General features: G+C 43.4%; 1 long non-coding RNA gene across 1 annotated transcript; it reads left to right on the top strand.

Annotated features, from left to right (window-relative positions):
• Positions 1 to 1,837: 1,837 nt before the first annotated feature.
• LOC143828819 (uncharacterized) lies at positions 1,838 to 21,524 on the top strand. The gene is made up of 3 exons (XR_013227902.1): positions 1,838 to 1,863; positions 14,140 to 14,170; positions 21,459 to 21,524. It is a non-coding gene; the product is annotated as an uncharacterized LOC143828819 (long non-coding RNA).
• The last annotated feature ends 1,297 nt before the right edge of the window (positions 21,525 to 22,821 follow it).

The following is a 22,821-nucleotide window of genomic DNA, read 5'->3' as shown; positions in this document are numbered from 1 at the left end:
GAAACATTGGCATGTATCCTATTAGTCCGTGCTCAGAACGCAGCATTTTCTCCTGCATTCCTCTCTGTTCCTGCAGCCCTCTCCAACCCCCAGAAGGATTATTTCCAAGGCTCTGGAACTAGGACAGAGAAATAAGTACTAGTGGGAGAACTAGGGGCAGGGACATGGAGGGATGGGGGTGGCATTGATAATATCACTATGCCACTTCTGGAAAAACTCGAGAAGTAACAGGGGACTCTGGGAATCACCAGAACCCTGTGGCTTTACTGTAGCTATAGCAAGAGGCTTGGCAAGTCTAGGGATAGCTGTGGGGATTGGGGGGGGGGGTGGACTGAAAAGAGGAAGGATAAGGGATGAAATTGCTCCTCCTTCTTCTTCCACAAATACAGATCCAGTGAGGAATATGATCAATGTCACCCCCTGCCCTCCCTCCCTCCAGCCCAGGGACCCACATGGCTGTTGCTCCCCATAGATCCCCACATCCCTATTGGGAGTGGGACTCAAAAGGCACTGCAGGAATGGGAGAAAACTCTGTATGCCTTCTGTTCAAGGATGGCTGGATACATGCCAATGCAAATAAATAACTCTGGGCAAAAATTGTTTTTAAATCTTTCAATTATACAAATGCTACTGTTTAGTATGGGTAATTTGCTTCTTCTTCTTTTTTTTAAGCCCATGAATGTCATTACTAGTTAGAAAGTTTTTCCCCCCCACTTAACCTAAACATTTCCTCCATTCATTTGATTCCATTATTAGTTTTTCAGTGACAAGTGGTTAGAGAGAATGCTAATTGTCATTTTCTTTTTAAAAATATAATTGAAAGCTATTATGATGTCTCCCATTGTTCAGTTTCTGGCTTAAAAGCTCAGATCCTGCAAGGCATCCTCAAGGGAGGGCTTGCATTGCATTGGCTTTGCAGACATTATATAAAGTCTTGACCAATAGTGCCCTTATGGCATCTTATGGACTGTGGATACCTCCACTTTTTCTCTCTGATCCAGATATAAGGATAATACAGGCCTGAAAGCAAGTTTCTGTGCATGCATATTCCTGGCTATATAAAGAATTGAGTGCTACCTGCTGGGTTCCCGGCTCTATATGGTAATTGTCCCATCAGTCTCAATGGGCCTGTTTATCAGCATAGGAGGCAGGAACCTTCCCACCAACAATCAATCAATACTATTGCAAGGGATTTGGCTGGGACTAGATACGTGCAGCTCCAGCAACTCTGTTCACTATGCACTAAGCTGGATCCTATCCTGCAGGAATCTTCCTCTGCTCCCTTTTCATTCTGCCAAATCATCTTCATGAGACATTGTGAGTTCCATGAAAAGAGCTATTGGTATTTTTCCTTTGAAAACTCAGGAGTGCAAGTGCCTGATTTAAACTGCGTCACAAGGGGGTGATGGATCAAGTCTTTCCTCCCTCAGGTTTTCATGTCTTGAAATGGCCCTGTGAAACTGCTATGTGCTCCACTGTACCAATCCTCCAATGTGACTTTTCTCATCAACTGAAGGGGTAGCTTTGCATGTTTAAAGGATACGTGTTAGTGCCTACAACAACTGCCCCAGATGCCCCATGACTAAGACTTCTCCTGCAGAGTATACTGTTTCTGCAGTCACGTAGCCCTGATAGGGACACAGAGCCAGGTCCCAGCCAGGTAGACACCATGCCCTCTGTGCCAGCATCACCTCAGCCAGAAGCAACACCCCTTCTCAGTCCGGACTCGTCACCAGAGCGCAGGAGGGAACGCAGAAGGACGGATTTAACAGCATGCTGTCAAAGTGCCAGGCTCAGAGCAAGGTATGAAGTCAGATGGGGCCCAGCTGGGGCTAACTTAACAGACAGCAACTGAGCTACCAGGTGCACTTAACTTTTTAAGTTCAAATTCAAATTCAACAATTCAAATTGTTCCGAACATTTTTCTGTTTTGCTGATACATTGTTTACCTTAATCACAGTGGTGGTTTCACAGGTTAATAATGATATTTATATTTAACTTAGTCACCAAACTATGAGTTTATATATTGTTATATATAGTGTGCTTATCTCACTGATATCTACAACTGCTTAAACAAAGCAGAGTTGGCTCTCAGCGTGGGTGCAAGCCCACCCATTGCCTTGACCCATTTCCTGACTGCTCTGTGCTTCAGCGAAGCTCTGCCCAACTGCTTCCTGGCTTGGTGACCTTGGATACGCTTCTCGGACTCAGATTAGGTATTGTGGACTTGCTTTGACTCTAACTCTGCTCTTCTGGCTGTGACCTTGGCTTATTTATTGACCTCCCCTTCGGCTCTCTCTTGGAATTTGTCTGCCATAGCTCCTGATAAGACCCAGACTGGTCTCTTGACTCTTTCTCTGAGCTTTGAACTTGGCTTACTGGCCAAGAGTGCATTCATCTGGACTGATCCTGCATGTGCCCGGCTAAGGCACCACACCTTTCACACACAAAAAAATGGCTCTTAAGGAGCAATCTCTATTTTCTCTGTGGTTTTAGAATTCCCAGGAACCATGACTTCTCCCCCTCCCCTTGGAAGGCAATTCATGGTTATCCAATGAGGAATTTGGGGATTTGAATCTGCTTCATCCTCCATTCCCACCTTCAAGTGATGTTATCATAGATACGTATCAACTCTGCCTGCTGTCTGCCTTTCCTCCCACCCATACTCTCTCACCTCTAATTTTTTTAAAGTATCAAACATTATTGCATTACAATGCGAATTTGCAATAACAATAGCACTTGCTTTTTGGGAATGCTCCAGAAAGTGAACTTTAAGTCAAAAATTAAGACTCCACGTTCCTTCCCCTGTCTCCCCTGGGTGCTTTGCAGTGCTTGCAAGCAGAAGCCTGTGAGGAGCCGACTGTGCATGAGGAGAGGGACTTCTCTCTCCCCACCTCCCCAAATCATAGGATCATAGAGTTGGAAGGGATCTCCAGGGTCATCTAGTCCAACCCCCTTCAGAATGCAGGAAACTCACAACTACCTGCCCACCCACAGTGACCCCAATTCCATCTCCAGAGGATGCCCCCCCCCCCAAATCCCTGCCCAGTCTGGTCTGGAGGAAATTTGCCTCTTGGCCCCAAAGTGGTGATTGGCATTTCCCTGGAGAGGCAGCTTCTGCCCTCGGGTGCCTTGCAGTATTCACAAGCAGAAGCCTCTGAGGATCCCGGTGTGTGTGAGGAAGGGGCTTGTCCCCCCACATTGGAGAGACAGCGTCTGCGCCTGGACATTCCCAGTGCCTGCAAGCAGAAGCCTGAGTTAAATCATAAGAGGTATACTTTGGTGTCATTACTTTGTAACTTTTAAAACTGAAAAGGAACCCCTTTTATTTCGAAGGAAATGTCTACACATGCTGCCCGATGGTGCACCTTTTTCTGACACAGAAAATGTTGGATGTGTGCAGGTTTGACATTTTCATTGCATTAATGCACAGAAGTGTTACCACACGTGCGCAAACCAAAACCACACAGCATGAATGGAATGATGGGAGATTTTTTTTTGGGATGCAGGAGCGAACTGAAGAAAAATTGAAGAAAAGGCATAGCTGCAGAGTAACTAGATCCCAATCGAATAATCCATTGAGAATTCCTCACGTGGGTAAAAGGAGATATGGATGGGCTGACGAAATTGTCTGCCTGATTGTCTTTTGACCATTTTTCTGAATCCATTCTGCTTATGCTTCAGCTCCAGCTGCTTGAATATGTAGCTGTTCAGGGTATTTATATGCTGCTTCTCCCAAGCCCTGCTCAAGGCAGCTTGCAGGTTAAAAACGTACCTTCGATCTTGTCAAATTTTGGAGGCTAAGCAGGGTTGGTCCTGGTTAGTACTCAGATGAGAAGTCCACCAAGGAAGTCTAGAGTTGCTATGAAGAGGCAGCAAATGACAACCAGTAATTACTTTAAAAACCGAAACATGAAACAGACTTCTACCCAGAATCAGACCACAGAGCTAAAAAGATACATTAAAGGCCCTTGGTTAATGTTTTGGTGTGATGCCAAAAGTAATCATCCCTTCTTTTGACCTGCATCTTGGTTGTGGTTTCAAGCTTCATAACCTCTGGCATTGAACCTCTAGTTTTGCCTAAGATTACACATTTAAGTTTTACGTGGGCTGAACTTTGCAGCTCTTGTCTGTCGCAGATGACTGGAAAAATGTCAGATTCCAAAAACATTGAAGCTTCACTAAAAACTACATAGAATGGCACTCACCTGGATGCTACATTACTTTGACATGATTTAACTAAAAGCCTTACCTTCTATTGACTAATAAAAACTAACAACTGTTAATTCAATCCCAAATTAATGAATTAACAATTTCTTTTTGGTAGGTAAGCAAATTACCATTACTGAAAATATGCTTTTCTTTAATTAATTAAGAGAAAAATCAAAGATTTGCTTTGAGAAACTATAATACTTTAATTATAGAGTCTATAAGTATAAATAAATAAAATTTCAGAGTTGTACTGAATGGGCTATAAATCAGAAAATATGTCATAGACAAATTTGAGTTATATACAAGTTCATTTCAGCTTATTTCTTAATAAACATGCATTGTTTTTAAAATTGTTATATTTGAAGAAGAAGAAGAAGAATTGGTTCTTATACGCTGCTTTTCCCTACCTGAAGGAGGCTCAAAGCGGCTTACAGTCATCTTCCCATTCCTGGTCTAATGCTGCCATTCCACTGTGAGGTCTGATGTTTCTCTCAAATGAAAGAAGCCTTCCTATGTGGGAACAAGGTTCTTCTCCGGTTGCAAGTCTTCACACGTAGGCTGCTTCCACACGGTGGTCTTACTTTAAGTCCCCCTCCAAACTGCAGCAGTTAAAAATAACAACAACCTGGTGCGAGGAAATGGGTGTGTTGAATTCATTTACTGATTAGAACTGGCCTGGCAGCATATATTGACTTCAGCGTTCTAATGGTTTTAGTGGGAGAACTTAAAGGGCCTTTCCGCCTTTCCATAAATGTAGCATCATGTTTACCTCAGGAAGATGCTATATTCTGGCCACTCCGCATGATGCTGCCAACATCCCGCATCTGTCCAGCAAACTACTCGCTACATCCGGGAGTGAGGGGGAAACAGGTTCAGGCACAGAGATGCTAATTGCCTTTCAATAAAAGGGGAGGAGGCAGGGGAGGAGTGGGGACTGTGGAGGAGGGGGGAAGAAACCCTTTGCATGTTGAAATCATTAGAGCAACTAAATAAATAAATAATTGGCAGGCTTCCCTCAGTGTGGAAATTTGGAAAACAGTGTCCACTGTCAAGGAGCAGAAAGGAAAATCCCATCCTGCTAAATGACTAACAGGTTCTGAAGAGTTCGTTTCAAGAGCTGAGGATCTTCTATTCAGATTGTCTGTGCCTCTATGAATATGAGTATATGCATTTAAACGAATACGTATAATTTTTAAAAAATTGCTGCAAGTTCATATGCCAATCAGCCATGCTGGGAGGGGATTGGTTGCCCAAAGTGATTGACAGTGGTAGGCAGGCCAAAGCATAACAAGATTAAGGTGCGTTGTTTTTTTCTTGCTTTCCCGGCAGCAAGTGAGGAGTGCAAGACATGCAAAAAGTGGGCAGAAACATGTGAGACAGCTTGAAAGGTGTGGACTGCCAGTGAGCCATGATTAATTCTTGCGCTTTGGCATCCAGCAGGCTTCACACTATAATGCCCAATGTGTGGAAAAGTGCTAAGTGTGGGTCTAATCACTGGGTATTAAATGTATTTAATTTTGACTTGATTGTATTCTTGGTATTTGCTAAACATTCACAATAGAAATTACGCCTATAATGACTGACATAATGGGACACTTCTACTTTCTTGTATTTCTTAGAACATAAGGGAAGGGGGATCTCGTGCTCTAACCTGGTGGAGGGGGGCGTGGGGGCGTGGGGAGACTAAGAGCAGGATAGGAATCTTCAACTGGCATATACCCTTCTGTTCCCTTCCTGGCAGCCTTTTTTGTTGTGTCACTTTGCAGTAGTAGTTCATGACTTAATTGCCTGGCACCTGTGATGTCACAGCAACCCCATCCCTGGAACAGCTTTGCACCTTGATTTTTGCTTTCTATAAATAAATTAATCAATCAGAGAATGTTTGCATGAATAAATATTCACACAGTGCTTTCAAACAATAAAACAGACAGCTTGCCTGAAGCATGAGTGGAGACACAAGACAGATGACTCAATCAGTGTTTGAATTGCTGATAGGTACATCTGTTGGTTGCAGTGAAAAGTTAGAATATGTGCAGTGTGTTGACCTTTTCCAGGGGGAGAAAAAGAAATGCTCTGTTTCAAGGTGCACATATTGAGTTGCTTTCACCAGCAGTAAGTTGCAAAGGCAACTTACTAGTTGATTACTAGTTGCTAGTCTGAATGAAGAGGGCAGTCAAGATGAACCATTTTACCAAACAGAAACAAATATGTATAGTTTATATCAGAATGCTAATTTGATCCTAAAATTGCACTATATGTACTTCCTTTCCTTTTCAGAGCTCTTATGATCAGATGATCTTGAGCAATGACTAAAAGAACAATATTGTTTACTAAAGGAAAATAGACAGAAATTTAGCAACCAAGTGGTCACTGTCTAGTGTTAAATAGGGAGGATTATCACCTTGAAATTTAGTAAACAAGAAATGTGTTAAAAACAGTGATGTCCAATGGTTCTTAACAATGGTAACCCCCCCCCTTTCTAGCCATTCCAATTTTTTTTCTGAGAGAATGTCAGTTTTACTTTGCAAGATCAGAGGTTATCTGAATATGGAATATGATGGCATCTACCTTATAATACTTTTTTTTGGGGGGGGGAGAGGGGAGAAAGGAGACAGGTATCTCATGTATAATGCCAAAGTCCAAGGAGGTAAGGCACCAAAAATTGACTTGAGCAGATTCTACAAGAGCAAATCACTATACTGTTGGAATCCAACTTTGTAAATCCATTTTGGACAAGCAAAAGGGTCTTTGCCTTGCTAGCAAGAAGGAATCTTTGTTGGAAATCCAAACTTTCTTCATCTAGGTCTATAATATTCATTCTTTGAGAATGGTACGCATCTCATTTAAGAAAAGATGTTCAGGCTTAATCATAGAGTCATTCCAATTCCCACCAATGATTTCTAAGAGTGGATTTTCTCCATTTTATCTGAAAAATGCACACTTGGTACACATTCTTCCTTGAGCAGATGTGATTCCTAGACTGGATTTTCTACCTCCCCCTGAAGCCACGCATCTTCCACATTGTGCTGCAATCTCTGCTGATTGGTCTGTTTCTGACAGGGGCTGCCTTTGAAACTAGTGAGTGCCTTTGAAAGTAGAGAGTGGTCTCAAAGCTACTGTTTCTTTTGGGTTGTCCATTTTAATACTGTCTTCATTTTTCACAGCTTCTATGCTGTAAAAAGGTAAAGGTAAAGGTATCCCCTGTGCAAGCACCGAGTCATATCTGACCCTTGGGGTGACGCCCTCTAGCGTTTTCATGGCAGACTCAATACGGGGTGGTTTGCCAGTGCCTTCCCCAGTCATGACCGTTTACCCCCCAGCAAGCTGGGTACTCATTTTACCGACCTCGGAAGGATGGAAGGCTGAGTCAACCTTGAGCCGGCTGCTGGGATTGAACTCCCAGCCTTATGGGCAAAGCTTTCAGACGGCTGCCTTACCACTCTGCGCCACAAGAGGCTCATTTCTATGCTGTAAAAGCATTTTTTCTGCTTTATAAGCCACCTTTATAAGTCCACTTAAGGGTTGTGAGAAACAGGGTTCACCATTATTGTCAGAAGAACTAAGAACCAGCCCACCTTGTCCTCTAGCTGCTTTCTCCTCCCTTTTTAACTGTCAACATGTGCTTCACACAGTAGAGTAGGTGTGTGAGAAATGCTCCCCAGAGCTGCTATCTCTCTGTTCTTGTCTCCAACCTTTTTTCTCCCATCCTGGGGGAGAACTTGTAATTCATCCCCCCTCAATGAAGGGGGCAGGTTACACTTGGATTCCTTTCTTTAAAAAAACTTACCAAAGGAGGCATTTCTTTAAAACAATTAAAAAAAAACATGAGCTTTTCAAAAGTTAAAAAAAATCTCCTGTGAGGGGAAAATAGATCCATGGGTAGTCTTGAACTCACAAATTTGTGATGCCAAGGCTAGCATCTTACTAAGTGAGCCATTTCAGCCACATTATAATATAAAGTCTGTAAGTCCTATATAAAAGGTTCTCTGCCTCCTTAGATTGCCTCCACCATTGGACATTTTGGGAAGGGGAGTGAGTCAACATAACCATATATATTAATATCACCTGATTAATTTAATTAACTCCCATCCAATTGAAAAACCCTTCTGAGGCTATCAAGAAACCCCAGGGTTTCATGAAACCCCTTTTGAGAAAGACTGACCCAGAGGCTTTTTAAAACAATAAATGAAAGCTTGGAATCTGGGCTTGCTAGTAGGACAAATGGTCAACATATGGCATGTCTAGATTTCAAGCACAACCTGGCCATTTGGGCCATATGTCAATACTAGCTGATAGCTAGCATGAGCCCTGCATAAAGATTTCCTCTAAGCCCCTTCTCACATATATATGTGCCCTACTTGGAGCTATAGGTACAAATTAGAAGATTTACACCTCTACTGTTTTCCAGATCCCAAAACGGCCCAGGCTCCCAGAATTCCATGCTCCTTAGTTCCTCCTTCTTGGCAGCCCTGCATGTAGCAGAGTATTCCAAAATACAATCCATTACCTGAAGTCTGAAGTAGGGCAACCCATTCAGCCACCTCAGAATTCTGCCCCAACATTCTCACTTCATTCACCTGCATGCACAAACCGGGTAAGTGACACTTCCCTTGCACTGCAAATGGTCACAGCAGTGTTATAACAAGTAGTTTCCACTGACAAACTGCAAACTAGAACCCTCTCGAAGCCCCCGCTACTTGTAATTGGCTGAAGTACTCTTTTATTTGTTGAGCTGCTTGACTCCCAGGGATGAAATAAGGAAGCACTTCAGGTTTTCAAACAGTACTTCTAAATAAAAACAGAACATCTAAACACTCTGTTATAATAGAATTTTGTATTCTATTTGTTATGATTCCTATGGTGTGTCACTATTGCTGTAACAAAGCAGTATAATAAGTTAGAGCTTTTAAATCATAGATCCAATACTGTTCACAGGACAGTATCTAATACTGTCCTCAGCAACACAAATACAAAATTGCTTTTGTTCCTGTGAGACTCTGCCTTTTGGGGGTCAGAGTCTGGACTGAGCAAGCCCTCCACCCCCCCTTTCTCCAGAATGCTCCATGAGAGCCCAAGATGAGAGGGGATGGATCCACAACACCCTCAACCCTCTCTCCATCGTTTGATCCACTTTCTGTCTATTTGTTAGCAACTACAGGTGTCTGCCTAATAAATAGTAATCTGTGGGTGGACCCATCCTGGGCTTCTCCAATGCCCTTCCTGGAAGGGTAGGAATCTGTCTCACTCTAAACTCCTGGGTCAATGACCTTTCTTGCTGCTACCCTTTGCCATGGCCTCACCTGGCCCATGGTCTCAAGAGGCCCTCCTGCTGGTCAGTGCTGCCCCCAGGATAAGGCCAGCCCTGCCTGGGTCTGTCTGTTTTATGGGTTGCCAGCCCTGGGTTATGGGTGGAGCCTGGGAGGTGGAGGGACCTGAGCAGGGTACAGTGCTACAGTGTCCCCCTTCCAAAGCATCCATTTTCTCCAGGGGAACTGATCTCTATCGCATGGAGATCACTTGTAAAATAGATCTCCATGCCCCACCTGGAGGTTGGCAACCCTATTTCTGGCACTCTCCATGGCCCCCTGCCCTTCCCTCCCCCCCCCCCCGCAGCTTGCAGTAAGCCTGATGTCATTTGGGCCTGCAGCCTGGTCTCTGTCCAGGTCCCCATTAGACTGCCTCAGTCAAGAAGACCTGTGCTGGGGTCACATAGCCTGCCTCCTGTGCCTGCTGTCCTTCCTGGTGCTGCCCTCTTCCAGCCTCCCTCTGGGCTTCCTCCTGGCAGCCCAGCTATGTTGTTGTCGCCTGCCAGCTCATCCCCAGGATAGCAGTTGAGTTTGTGGGAGAGGCTGCAGACTAGCAGTTTGTGGGAGAAAGAAAAGACAAAAAAGGAAGGGGGCAGGGCTGCCCACCCACACCTCTGAAAAAAACACAGGAGCATGGGGCTCTGAAGATCATGCAAAGGGGCATGAAAAGAAAGCAAATCCTCGGTATTGTGATCTGGGAATTACATGTGCAGATGGCCAGGTACAAAAGCAAAGCTGACCTTCATAGGCTAATATGGAGACCCGCAGAAAACCGATAACAGTGGAAACAGCCTCCAAGAAAAGATAAATCCCGGCTATGGAAAAAGAACACATCAGGGAGAAGACTAAAGTCTAAACTGGCTTTTCCTGTTTGACACAGGTGTCTTCCAGACTTGCAGCCATGATCTGGATTTTCACTACCTTTGGAGCACCTTAAGCAATCAGGGTGATCATTCCCCCTCACCTGTTTTTATGTGGAACTTCCCTGTGCGTTGTACTTTCATTTACAGACTGTTTAGTTATTGAGAGTTTGTTCATCTTTTGCACATATGCTGTTGTGTTTGAGCAATGAAGCTATTTAATGCTTCCATTAGTCCCCGTTGGCTTATGCAGTTATTGTTCCCAGAGCTCATTAATGAATCATACCAAGTGTACATGTCTGTACTTTTGACTAGGTAGCTACTTTCCTGCATTAGACTGCTAACTTTGGCTGTGTTCCCCTTCCTTTCCTTTTTGAATTACATAGCTAATGAATTCAGAATAGCTACAGTCATGCCCAGTTACAGGGCTAAGGCAATATTGCCTTGGAAGGCTTTTGTTGAGGTTGTTCAAAGCACCCTTACACCCTTACACTAGTCCTGTCCTGTTTAACAGTAAATAATTTTGCTGAGTTTATGATCCATTTATTATTATGGAAACACATCTACTGGTGCTTCCTAAAACAGAAATGACTAAGAACATGACATCTGTTTGTCCTGCCCCAGGGAGCATGCCAGTAGATAGAAAGGAAGATGGGCAGTGGTGGCAGGCCAGGCCTTGTGCTAAGCCCCACTAGCTATGCTGCCTCTGCCACCCAACGTCCATGGCCGGCACCACCATCAGGAGTTCCTCTGGTAAATCTTCAGGGCTGGTGGGTGTCTTGTCCCAGGGCTTCATGTAATAGGGCTGGGATTCAGCCTGGCTGATCCCAAGATGCTCATCTCCCAGGAGATCAGGTAGTTCCCGGTCCATGACAACCGGATCCCTCAGTGCCTCCAAGAGATCCACTGCCTCTGAAGCACCCCTAAGTGTCCTGCCCAACACTGGGCTCACACAACACCTTTGTATCTTGTTTAAAGAAGAACTGCCTCTTATGGTTGCCTCTTGCTTCCCTTCACACTGCCCCATTAAACTCCCACAATAAACTCACTCTGTTGGCTGCTCTGTTCATGTGAAGTGCTTGGGCACTCCACAAGCTGTTGTGTGTTTTGTGGAGTCTCACCTCTGATTAACTCTGCTTGCAGTGGAGACCTGTAGCTCCTCCTCAAGCTCCAGACAATAGCAAGCTCTATCAGATGACTCATCTCATTCAGCAAGACCCCACTAGGATTATGTGCTTGTAACAAGCGGCTGAAACACAGTTAAAACTCAAATCGTTTCAGAACTCCAGAGCCTCTAAAGGACACTCATTTTCTTACTCTGTCCTTGCCTCTTGCTTCCATTTCACTCTGTTAGTCACTCTGTTTGCCTACCGATTACAATACATAATAGATGTCCAAATAGATCTAAAAATGGAATAAATAAACTTGCTAAAACCAGAACAGGTAAACAGAAAATGTAGAAAATCTTAACTCCTTTTGTCAATGGAGAGTGAAGTCCTAAACATAGTTACATGCTTTTGAGTCTCTTAAACTTGATGGTCTTAGAAGACTGTAACTCTTTTCAAAATTGCATTGTTGGTCCTCGCAAGTTAGGCCAGATTAAAAGGGTTTGCAAGACAGCTGAAAGATACTGAGGCCTCATATCTTTGGCTGGTCTTCAGGGGAATGGAGTTCGACAGTTGAAGGAGAGCTCCTGAGGACTCCACTTTACATATACTTGACATTCTCTCTCGGCACAGGGAATGCATTATTAAAATGGGAGTTTGGGGTCAATCTGAAATGATGTGATGAGGCATAAGGAATGATCAGATCCCTTAGGGATGATGTTTCCGAGCTGTTAAGGACATTGTAGGTCAAAAGTAATGCCTGGAAGTGTACCCAGAAGAAAAAGGGAAGCTTGTGCAAACACTGGAAAGCTGCTGCAATATCATCTCTTGACCCCCATGCTGAGGGGCGGCCTGCTAGTTTTGGTACCAGTTGATGCTTTCTTCTAGTACAGGCTGAATGTGCTTTTGACCATATAGGTAATAAACTGTTGTGAAATCAGCATATGAGAGAGAGGTTTCAGTGAACAAACAGCTCTTTGTAAGGATTGTCAGCTCCAGGTTAGGAAACTCATGGAGATTTGGGGAATGGAGCCTAGGAAAGGTGGGGTTAAGAGAGTGTAGGGACCTCAGCACAATATAATGCCATAGAGTCTACCCTCCAAGGCAGTCATTTTCATAAGGGGAACTGATTACAATAGTCTAGAGATGAGTTGTAATTCTAGGAGATCTCTGAGCCCTGCCTGGAGGTTGGCAACCCTACTATTGAAAATGTTATATCCTTGTATGGCAACCACATATCTTGAGATGGTGAACCACCGGCAATGCTCCCAGTTGCCAATTGTCTGAGCAGGTAAGCACATATATTTTGTATGTACATATAGATTCTGTACGCATGCACCAGAACCCAGAAAACTCCAGTGGTTAGTCTGGATGTACTAAAGCAACGCATGTATTCTGCATGAGTAAAGGGTGTGTGTTATTCCTGGCCAGACAACGTAGTGACTGCTTGTATTGGGGGGATCAGTTGGGAATGCAGACAGCAACCAGGGATGTAGCTGAGAAGGACTTAAGATAACTCAAAAAGCAATTGGGAGAAATGGATGCTAGCTTCAACCTGAGAGGGCATGCTCTTTCTTGAAGCAAGAACCTCTCTTTGCACAACTGAACGTGTGCAACGCATTACTCCAAGCTGTGTTGCTGTAAGGCCCGCCGAAAGGGAGGCCACGAAGCCACACAACAATATAGAAACCATTTGCTATGCTGTGAGACAAATTGCTGAGGCCTTTGTTGCTTTTGAACAATTGTGTCAGACATGCCTGGATACCATAGCAACCAATAGCATGTTTGAAATAAGCCAGTAAATGACATCAGTCTTTGGTGCCAAAATAGCAGCTGTTCCTCTCTTACTGTGAAGACACATCACACATATTTCATTTTGTTTTTATTCTTCAGAAACAAAATCTCTTGATTAGAAAAATAAATTACCGAACAAGATATCATTTCGACCAGATTCTGTTTACTCCCCTTTCTTATTCTCTGTAGCACTTGTGCCTTTTAACCTTGGACTATAAGCTTGCAAGCTTGTTTTCTTTAAAATGTTTGTGTCGTGCTTTCAGTTGCCAATGGGATAGAAAACTGGGGTGCTGGTAGAATTATCATCTCAGCAGGCCTTATTATCTTCTCACTGTTTTCCTAGAAGAGTAGTTCATCATACCCACAGTGATCAGGGAGATTATGAAACTTTGGGACTCTACTTTTCAGTGTTGGAATGAAATTTTCCAGAGAATTGAGGATCCTGTGCCTCTTCCTCCTACAAGGACTCCCAGCCTGAAAGCTGCTGAAATTAGAAGCAAGGTAGGGGAGGTGGTAGCCAATTCCCATTAAGAGAGAGAGAGAGAGAGAGAGAAAGAGATGACTGTGAAACAGTCCACACTTTTAGTGAACAGAGCCAAGAATGAACTTCTGAAAGCTACTTAGACAAATTAATTTTTTTACTTAATGTATAGTCTACCTATCTAGCTGGTACTAAAGACAGATTACCATTAAAATGTAGATTCAGGTTGCTCCACTTCAAAGGCGATGCTGTAAAGATGCTTCCATGCTTGAGAGGAGGCGGAGTGAGCGTGAAGGTAGTTAATGACTCCCAGCAGTCCACAATTAAGGATACATTTGTCCTTTAACCTCTGATTTTGACATATTTATTTTCTTTGCTAGGTGTTCTCCTGGAATTAAACCCAAACAAGTGGTAAGCCTAGAAACTTAGCTTGTTACTCCTGTTTGGTCCTTGAATCTGTTAAACATCTTAATTATGCTGTATGCTAATTTACTGCTCGCTCTCTACCTGGACTGGTAACTCATTTCATTATATCTGAGGAAGTGTGCAAGCTTATGCCTTGAGTACAACTTTGATGTTTTAAAAGGTGCCACTGGACTCCAACTATGTTCTGTCATTAAAACAGTGCCGTTGGAACAGTATAGTATAAAAAACTAAGAAAATTAGAAAATGCACTACTACATGCAATAAAGCAGCATTATAGATATGGATGGAAGAAGTATAATGAAAAGCTGTAACAGAGCTGGGTTAAAGCTGGATCACAAAAGTAGAGGACAGTGTTTAAAAAGTTTAATATATGTACTATGAAGGCTATCATCAAACTAAACAGACATTGCGTTGGATCCAGTGCAAAATGTCTGCTTACACTAGAGCTGTTGCTAGAACAAGAAAAAGATAGTGGTGGCTGCTTGTGCTAAGTCAGACTTATCGTTTCCCTACTTGTGTTTCCACTTGTGCAAGATTTTATGCAGCTAATTTCTGGTTTTAGATGCCTCCCTCTCTATGGAGTCTCAGGTCACCCAAGCAGCACGGCTGGCATTCTACCATCTTCACCAAGCTAAACTACTAGCTCCCTACTTGGCTCCAAAACACCTAGATACAGTGATCCATGCAAGAGTCACCTCTAGAATAGACTTTTGTAACTCGCTCTATGCAGACCTGTCCTTAAACTTGATCCAGAAACTGCAACTGGTCCAGAACACTGTGGCCAGGGTCTTCACAGTAACACCACTGAGGTCACACATTTGGCCCATGCTTCAATAACTGCACTGGCTTCCAGTCGAATTGCAGATTAGGCTTAAAGTTAAGGCCATCTGCGGTCCGGGCTCAGTGTACCTAAGGGATCGCCTCTCTGCCTACACCCCTCAAAGAGCCTTATGCTCTGCTACTACCAACTGCCTGGTGATCCCTGGCCCCAAGGAAGCTCACTTGACCTCAACTAGGGCCAAAGCTTTTTCCATCCTGGTCCCCGCCTGGTGGAATGAGCTCCTAGAGGAGATTAGAGCCCTAGTGGAGTTTAAACATTTCCGCAGGGACTGCAAACTCCTCTTCCACCAGGAATATGGTTGAGGTCAACCTGAATTCAATCACCTTCCATTGACCACTGATATATCCATCCCACAGGCCTGTCAGTATGTTATAGTTAAATGGATGTTCTTACCATTATTATATTGTTCTACCTTTATGACTGTATTGCTGTTGTTCAATTTATCATGTCATTTGTACTATTTTTCTCCAGTTCCATGTAAACTACCCTGAGGCTCTCTCAGCCTCACCTACCTCACAGGGTGTCTGTTGTGGGGACAAGAAAAGGAAGGCAAATGGAAACCGCTTTTGAGACTCCTGGTAGAGAAAAGTGGCATATAAGAACCAACTCCTCCCCCTCCCTCCTCCTCCTGCTCCTCCTCCTTCTTCTGAGTTTTGTCCTTGGCCAAGTCTGCATGAGGCTTTTTATCCACTCCCAGTCAAAATAAATCCCTCCCATCTTCACTGACTTTGATTTCCGTTTTGATTTTGGGCCCTTTAAATTTTCCCTCTGCAACATGCATGATTGATCCGCGGTGACCCTGCCTTCCCCCCATAATATCTAAGAGTGGATATAAGCCTCGATATTTGAAAAACCGCAACCAGTATAAGTGTAGATTTCTCCTTTTGTGAATTACCTTACTGCTCTATGCCTCGTAGGAAAGCAATATTCCCTGATTGGCCAGGGCATCAGTTCAAAGACTTCTTGGTTCTCGGTTGCAAGGCTTCCCTTCCTGTTTTAAAGTGACTGCACTCAAGGATAGATTCAAGTGGATAGCCATGTTGGTCTGAAGTAGCATAACAAAAATAGAGTCCAATAGCACCTTTAAGACCAACAAAGATTTATTCAAGGCATGAGCTTTCGCCCACACTTCACTCAGCAGAGATTTGCCTCATTCTTTGAGAGGCAGCTGCTGGCTTGGTAGTCAAAAGAGAAGAAATAAAGCACTAGTGCCAGATGGAGTCACCCACCCCTGCCCCCCACCAGTTCAGGAAAGGTAGTTCAGCTTTGTGACCACTGCTCCCCCTCCCCCCTCCCACTCTGGGCTTCAAGTGCAGAAGCCTTTCTGCTTCAATGGGGTGGTGGGGTGGGGGTGGTGGGTGGGAGGAAGGAGAAAGACCCAGGTTCAAATTGATCTGAATTCAGCAGGATCCACAGCGGAAAAGAAAAAGTAAGTGCAGAATCAGCCCTAGTCCCAGTTCTTTCTTCCCCCCTCTGTTTACGAATGATTATTGAATTATACTTTCTTGAAACTATTTGCAGTTTTAATTATCATGTGGTGAACAATTTTTTGTATTCCTTTTCAAACTGGCTAGGCAGCCATAATAAACTGAACTGGTATTTAAACCTTTTTTTCTGTTGGCAGTTTAAATATGCAAAAAAAGGGGTTAAGCGCTGGCTTCTTAAAGAATACAATAGTTTAACATCTATGACCTAACTGTCTACCTGTGTTATATTGGAGGCAATCAGTGCTGAAAGGAGCAGGGAATCTCCAGTTGAGCCAATGAGGACATAGGAGGAAATTATTTGAAAAATAACAGGAAGTTCCTATCTATATATGCTAACTACACATCTCCTCCGGTGCCCCCTGTAGGATATATTCTTTATATGATGTTAATCTTGCATAGTACAGATCTTGCATATTTCAACATTTCCATTTTTAGATGTGTTAATTTAAAAGTTCAGTTCTGAATCTCTGGGCGATTCCGCACAAGGACTAATGTTGCCAATTGGTTTCATAAAGCAGAAACGCTATTTCAACTAGTGGAATCTTGGCGTTCTGCAGACCTTCATTTGTATTGGAATCCAGTAGCGTTTCATTGATTCCCCACAGGTTTCCGGTCTCACAGGAATCGCTAGAAAGGAAGTGATTTTTTTTCTGTGCTTGTTCCTGCCCCTGGCCGTCAATCAAACAGAACAGCCAATGGGCGGTTGTTATCATGCTCCCGAAAAGCCCCTTTCCCTTTAAGCACAGTTTTTTTTAAAAAAACACACACATTGCAACGAATATGCCTTGATTCTTCACAACATAGAGACCCATCTAGCTGGCTTGTGAGCTGGCAATTCATCATTACCACGCTCCCCTGAGTGGAAAAAAAAATCCCCCCCCCGCAAGGGCGCGATTTTTGGTCAAAATTAAAGGGAACTGGCGAACAGGGGGCTGTGTTGTGCTTGGGGACTTAGGGGAGCTTTAAAGCACTTCTGTGGAGGGACTGTAGCCGGAGAAGCCTCGCTGGTTCGTTGCTTTCCCCACTCCGAGGAAAAAAAATGGCGATCGCTTTGCCGGAAGTTCGGAAGAGAGAGCCAGGGGGAGGGACTTTGTTGCAACTGCTACATTGAGAATGCACATGTCTTTTTCGCAAGTGTTGCAGGTTGTTGGCAAGAGCGTAGTGATTTTCTGAGGGTGAATCCACTTTTCCCGATTCCCCGGAAATCGCTACAATGAAGCGATTTTGGCGCTAGTGTTGCAGGAGTGTTGCAGATTGCTCACGACGTCATGCGGAACGTAGTTTTAGTGGTGAAAACAAAATGCAAGACTAGTGCTATATTAAACTCGTGTGGAATGGCCCTCTGTTTCCTGAAACAAGACTCTCTGAGGAACAGTGGACCAAAAACCACCTGGTTAATTTGCCTTTGCTGCTTGTTGCCTTTTCTTAGTCAACTAATTAAAATAGTTGCCTGTTTTGGGCCTTCACTAGGGTTACCAACCCTAAGGTGGGGCCTGGAAACCTCCCAGGATTAATACCAGTTTCCAGGCTACAGAGATCTGTTCCCTGGAGGAAATGGCAGCTTTGGAGGGTGGAATTGATGGCATCATCTCCATGCTGAGCTCCCTTCCCTCCCCAAACTCCACCCTTTCCAGTAGGGTTGCCAACTCCAAGGAAATTATTGGAGGTTTGGGGGAGGTGGCCTCTGGGGAGGCTGGGATCTGAAGAGGGGAGGGATGTCAGAAGAATATAATGCCTCAAAGGCTATCCTCCAAAGCATCCATTTTCCTCAGGATAACGCATTGCTGTAGCCTGGAGATCAGGACTCCAGTCCCCATTTGGTAGTTGGCAACCTTACTTCCCAGGCACTCTGCCCAAAATCTCCAGGAATTTCTCAAGCCAGAGTTGGCAACCATAGACTACACCTCAATCTTCAGCAGTGGCTGGTTTCCTTACAAATTAGGCAAATGAAATCTTTTTTCAGAGCTCAGGTCTAATTAGCTCACTTTACTGTAAGGATGCCATTTCCCCACAACCTATTAAAATCCACTGCAAACTCTTTCAGTATCACTGAATTCTCCTTAGGCATACGCTACAAAAGTAATGAGCTAAAACATTCATTTCGACTGTTTTGGAATCTCTCCCTTTGAAAGCAACATCTGTTTCAATCTCTCACACATGGAAATCAGCAAATGTTCAGTAGCTCCTTTTCTTCTAACTATCTTCTGTACAGCACTTGCCCAAGGAGTCCTTCATGATTGCCCATCTTTAATTTAAAAAAAATGTTATCTTCTCTTCTGAGCAACACCGTTGTTCACATCGTGGAGACCAAACGTGAGGTGCTGCAAGGCTAAATATCTTGATTAAGTATTCTTTGCTGATAATTATATATATTTCCTGTTCAAGGAACGTATTGGTTCAGTTCAGACATAATATGAAACCATGTTTTATTTTGACTGTGATTAAATTGTGAAATCAGGATGTGGCTCACATTCCCTCAGATCTGGTTTTGCATCAGCAAATATTCATTTCAGTGTCCTCACTCTGGCCTGGCATGTCTGTAGCTGGGGACTGTATAAATGGCACTGCTGGAGCACAAGAAAAGATTGATCCAGGATGTCCTTGTCTGTATGCCAGATGGAACCATATTCTTGGATCCAGCAGTGTTTCCATGGGCCTCTCCATTCATGAAACACAGCTTGGTCATCTGTGCTCTCTCACTGCAGACCAAAATGCTCCCTGGCAGCGGCATTTTGGGTGGCATTTTGGGTTGCAGTGAGATAATGTTTTGTTTGTATGTCTGAACCAAGCCCTTGTCTTATGATGCTTCAGACTACATATCAAGTTTTTACACTCTAAATTTAGAGCAAAATCCAGCCAATTGTAACTACATTTGAAACCCGTTTCAAAGGACAAAAGGGATAAACTGTGGTTGGATCATTGTCTTATATTTTGGCTTAATTTCATGGAATTCTGGGTAACATTAACCCAGCCAAGGTTGTTGAAATGCAATACTCTAGAACAGTCCTTTGAGGTGTTCAGCACTTCTGTATGAGAATATTCATTATGATGCCATAAAAGGTATTTTGAGATTGAGTTTTGAGAATATTCCTTTCATATGTTGAAAGCCATCACAACAAGTATTTGTTTTTAATACTTCACAAGGACTTCTGTCAGCAAGAACATCTCCGGGTTCCAGATGGATGCCACACTTTGTGAAGCCACAAATTTGCATGAAAAGTGGTCAGTCAATTCTGGATATGGATTTTAAATATTTATTTCAAAACATCCTTTTGGCTCAAATCCTACATCTGAGCTGAGCAAATTGCTTAATATATAGATCAGCACTATGACATATCACTGTTTTCCCTAGTTGAGAAATGAAAATCAAAAGCCTCTGACAGGAGCTTTGCAGAACTGATTGGAGAATATCAGCTTAGTTTTAAATCTTATCCTGCTGCATTACTGTGGCAATGACAGATTTTCTTCTTCTTCAGCAAGCAATATAAATACATCAGTTTACAAGCATGTCGCTTCATCCATCAGGGTTGCATGGTACAAGCTGCATTTAGTAGGTAAGCGGGCATTCCAGAAAACGATAGAAATGAAAAATGCTTTCAGCTCCAGCGATGCTAATTTCAGGTTATGTGCGGTAAGTGCTTACGCCTATTATTAAGGTAATGCTTCTCTGAATGAATTTCTGGCTCCATCGTTAACATGCAGTTATTAAAATTGCATGGAGTAAAATAAACAAAAACAACATGGGTTTTGTGGCATACAGGAGCTTGTGGATTCCAAAAGGTTTTTTGAAGGTCAGGTTTAAGTGATGCTCCAATTAAAGGCAGCTCCATTATTGCATTGGACTTGGGCCAGGATGTAAAGTGACATGCAGAAAACTTCTGTGTGCAGTGTACATGGGGATGAAAAGGGTGTCTCAGCACCCTAACCATTCAATCCAAACCAAAATCACATCCTTCTAAATCCATGGGTTTTGTCAGTGGGCTTGGAAGTGTGCAATTCTGTTTCAGATAGCACTAAAAATGACTTTGCCCCATGCCTTGTGTTACCAACAAGTCTCTCTTAAAACTCCAGGGATCTTCAGGACAATCATTGAGAACCACAGAAATGTGCCCGTTGTGTTTCTCAAAATTCCATTCAATTGCCCAGGCTAGTATTTCAGAATGCCTACTGGAGAATCCTTCACATCAGTGACTGTTAATCTTAGATGTGGGTGGGTAACTGTGTCTGAAGCAACAGAACAAAGTTTGAGTCCAGTGGTAATTCTAAGACCAACAAAGTTTTATTCTGAACTCTGTTACTATCTCATTACACATACAAAAATAATTCAGTTTTTGCATCTGTTCTAAACTCCTTTATTGTGCTGCATGCTAATTTGCTCCTATTCACAGGTCTTTCACTCACCCTAATATAATCTTAGCAATAATTACTGCTCAGTTACTTATGCATCTTGACTCTGATTTCTAGCCCTTTCTAGTAAAACCCTCTTCACTGTTTAGGTATATCTAATGGTTGATGACTTCTGTTTCAATATGTCTGGAGAAGCACGTGTGCACAAGCTTATACCCAAAACTTGGTTGGTTTTAAAGGTTCCACTAGTCTTAACTTTGTTCTGTTAACTTTTTACATTGTTGACATGTGGCCCAATGGCTAGGAGAATGATAGGGATGCCAGACCTCAGGGCATCCGCTGGAATTAAAGCAACAGAGGTCAGTTCCCCTGGAGAAAATGGCTGCTTTGGAGGATGGACTTCATAGCATTATACTCCCCAAATCCCACCCACTCCTGGCTCCACCCCCAAAGTCAGGTATTTCCCAACCCAGAACTGGCAGCCCTAGAGAATGATGTGATCTCAGAGGCTGCCTGGGGCAAATCTCATCTCCCTTATGAACTCTCCAAATGACCTTAGCCACCCTCTCTCTGCCTCCTTCCTCATCCCATTTTACAGGGTTGTCTCCTGTATACCTGACAAGAGAATATATATGAAGCGAAGGACATAAGAAGAACCCTGCGGGATCAGACTTCTGTTCCATCCAGTTCAGCAGCCTGTTTCATATACTGGCCAGCCAGTAGATGCAGAGAGCCAGCAATCAGGACTTTCGGGCCAAGGCCTCCTATGACTGGTACGCAGAGGTTTGCTGCCTCTGAATGTGGAGGTTTGCTTTAGTCACCATGGCATAAGCTCTTTAAACATCAAAAGTCTATTTGAATACTAAAAATAACAACTGTATTCTTGCTTGCTTTGCAGATCGCGGATCGTAGGAATGGTAACCTAGCAATGCCTATCATCCCATGCCCCTTCCTTTCATGACACACATTTAATTCAGCCGCCTCAATAAAAGCGCAGAAGGAGGCTTGAAAACTGTGGATTTACTGTTTGGTTCCCATAAAAATCAAGTGAAGAAAGAAAACCTTATCTCTTTTGACAAAGTTGAAAAACTATCATTGAAAAGGACATTAAAGCTCAGAATGCAGCAAGCCACTTTTGAGATGCAAAATAATATTCCATGTCCCCTTTGAATATTTTCTCCTTCTTTTTTGGACATGCAGTAGCACAGCTCTCCTGTCTCTGCTCTTCATGCTATTCATGTTTCATCCTGAGCCTTGTACAGATGACCAAGGCACGTGCACACGGGGAGGAAATCAGGGCATGAGCATGCCTGCCCTGTCCCCCTCCGTGCAATTGCTGAGTTATCTGCATGGAGTGAATGTGCTGCTGAAGTCTCTGCACATACCCCCCTCGGTGAATAATGGTGCTGCTCTCTGAATGCTGCTGATCATGGAGAGGGAGTGTGCTTGTGCACATGTTCCTGCACATGTTTACTCCATGCAGATGACTCAGCAATTGTGCAGGGGTGGGGGTGCCATGCCTGTTCTCCCCTGTGTGTTCAGTCAACTCATGCATGACCATCTGCAGTAGATGCTATGGTCTTATGAAGTGCCTAGAAATGCATTAGAGGAACATACAGTGTAAGTGCCATTGGTCCTCATGGAGTCAGGTACCGCAACAGCATAATGCTGCTTCTTAATGATGGAGCGTCTGATGGGTTGTAGTTCGTAAGGGGTTTACAACTGTGCTATAAAAATTCATTCTGCTATTTGAAAATGGTATTAATTATTCTGCTAAGAGGCCCATCACTGCCAAGGCTTAGGCAGACTGATTAGTCGACAGGCGGTGTCATTTTTAGGAGGTATTAATGTTCAGAGAGTGCTACAAATTGAGCTTTGTTCTTCCTTGATTGCTTTGTTATTAAAGTGGTTTGCAGTATAAGCCTAGTCTGGCAGCTGATTTGTGTTGTCCTAGATTGCTG

Source organism: Paroedura picta, chromosome 2, assembly GCF_049243985.1.
Source record: "Paroedura picta isolate Pp20150507F chromosome 2, Ppicta_v3.0, whole genome shotgun sequence".
NCBI classification, from domain to species: domain Eukaryota; kingdom Metazoa; phylum Chordata; class Lepidosauria; order Squamata; family Gekkonidae; genus Paroedura; species Paroedura picta.
The sequence above is the reverse complement of the archived record's forward strand: the minus strand, read 5'-3'. Positions and strand labels throughout refer to the sequence as shown.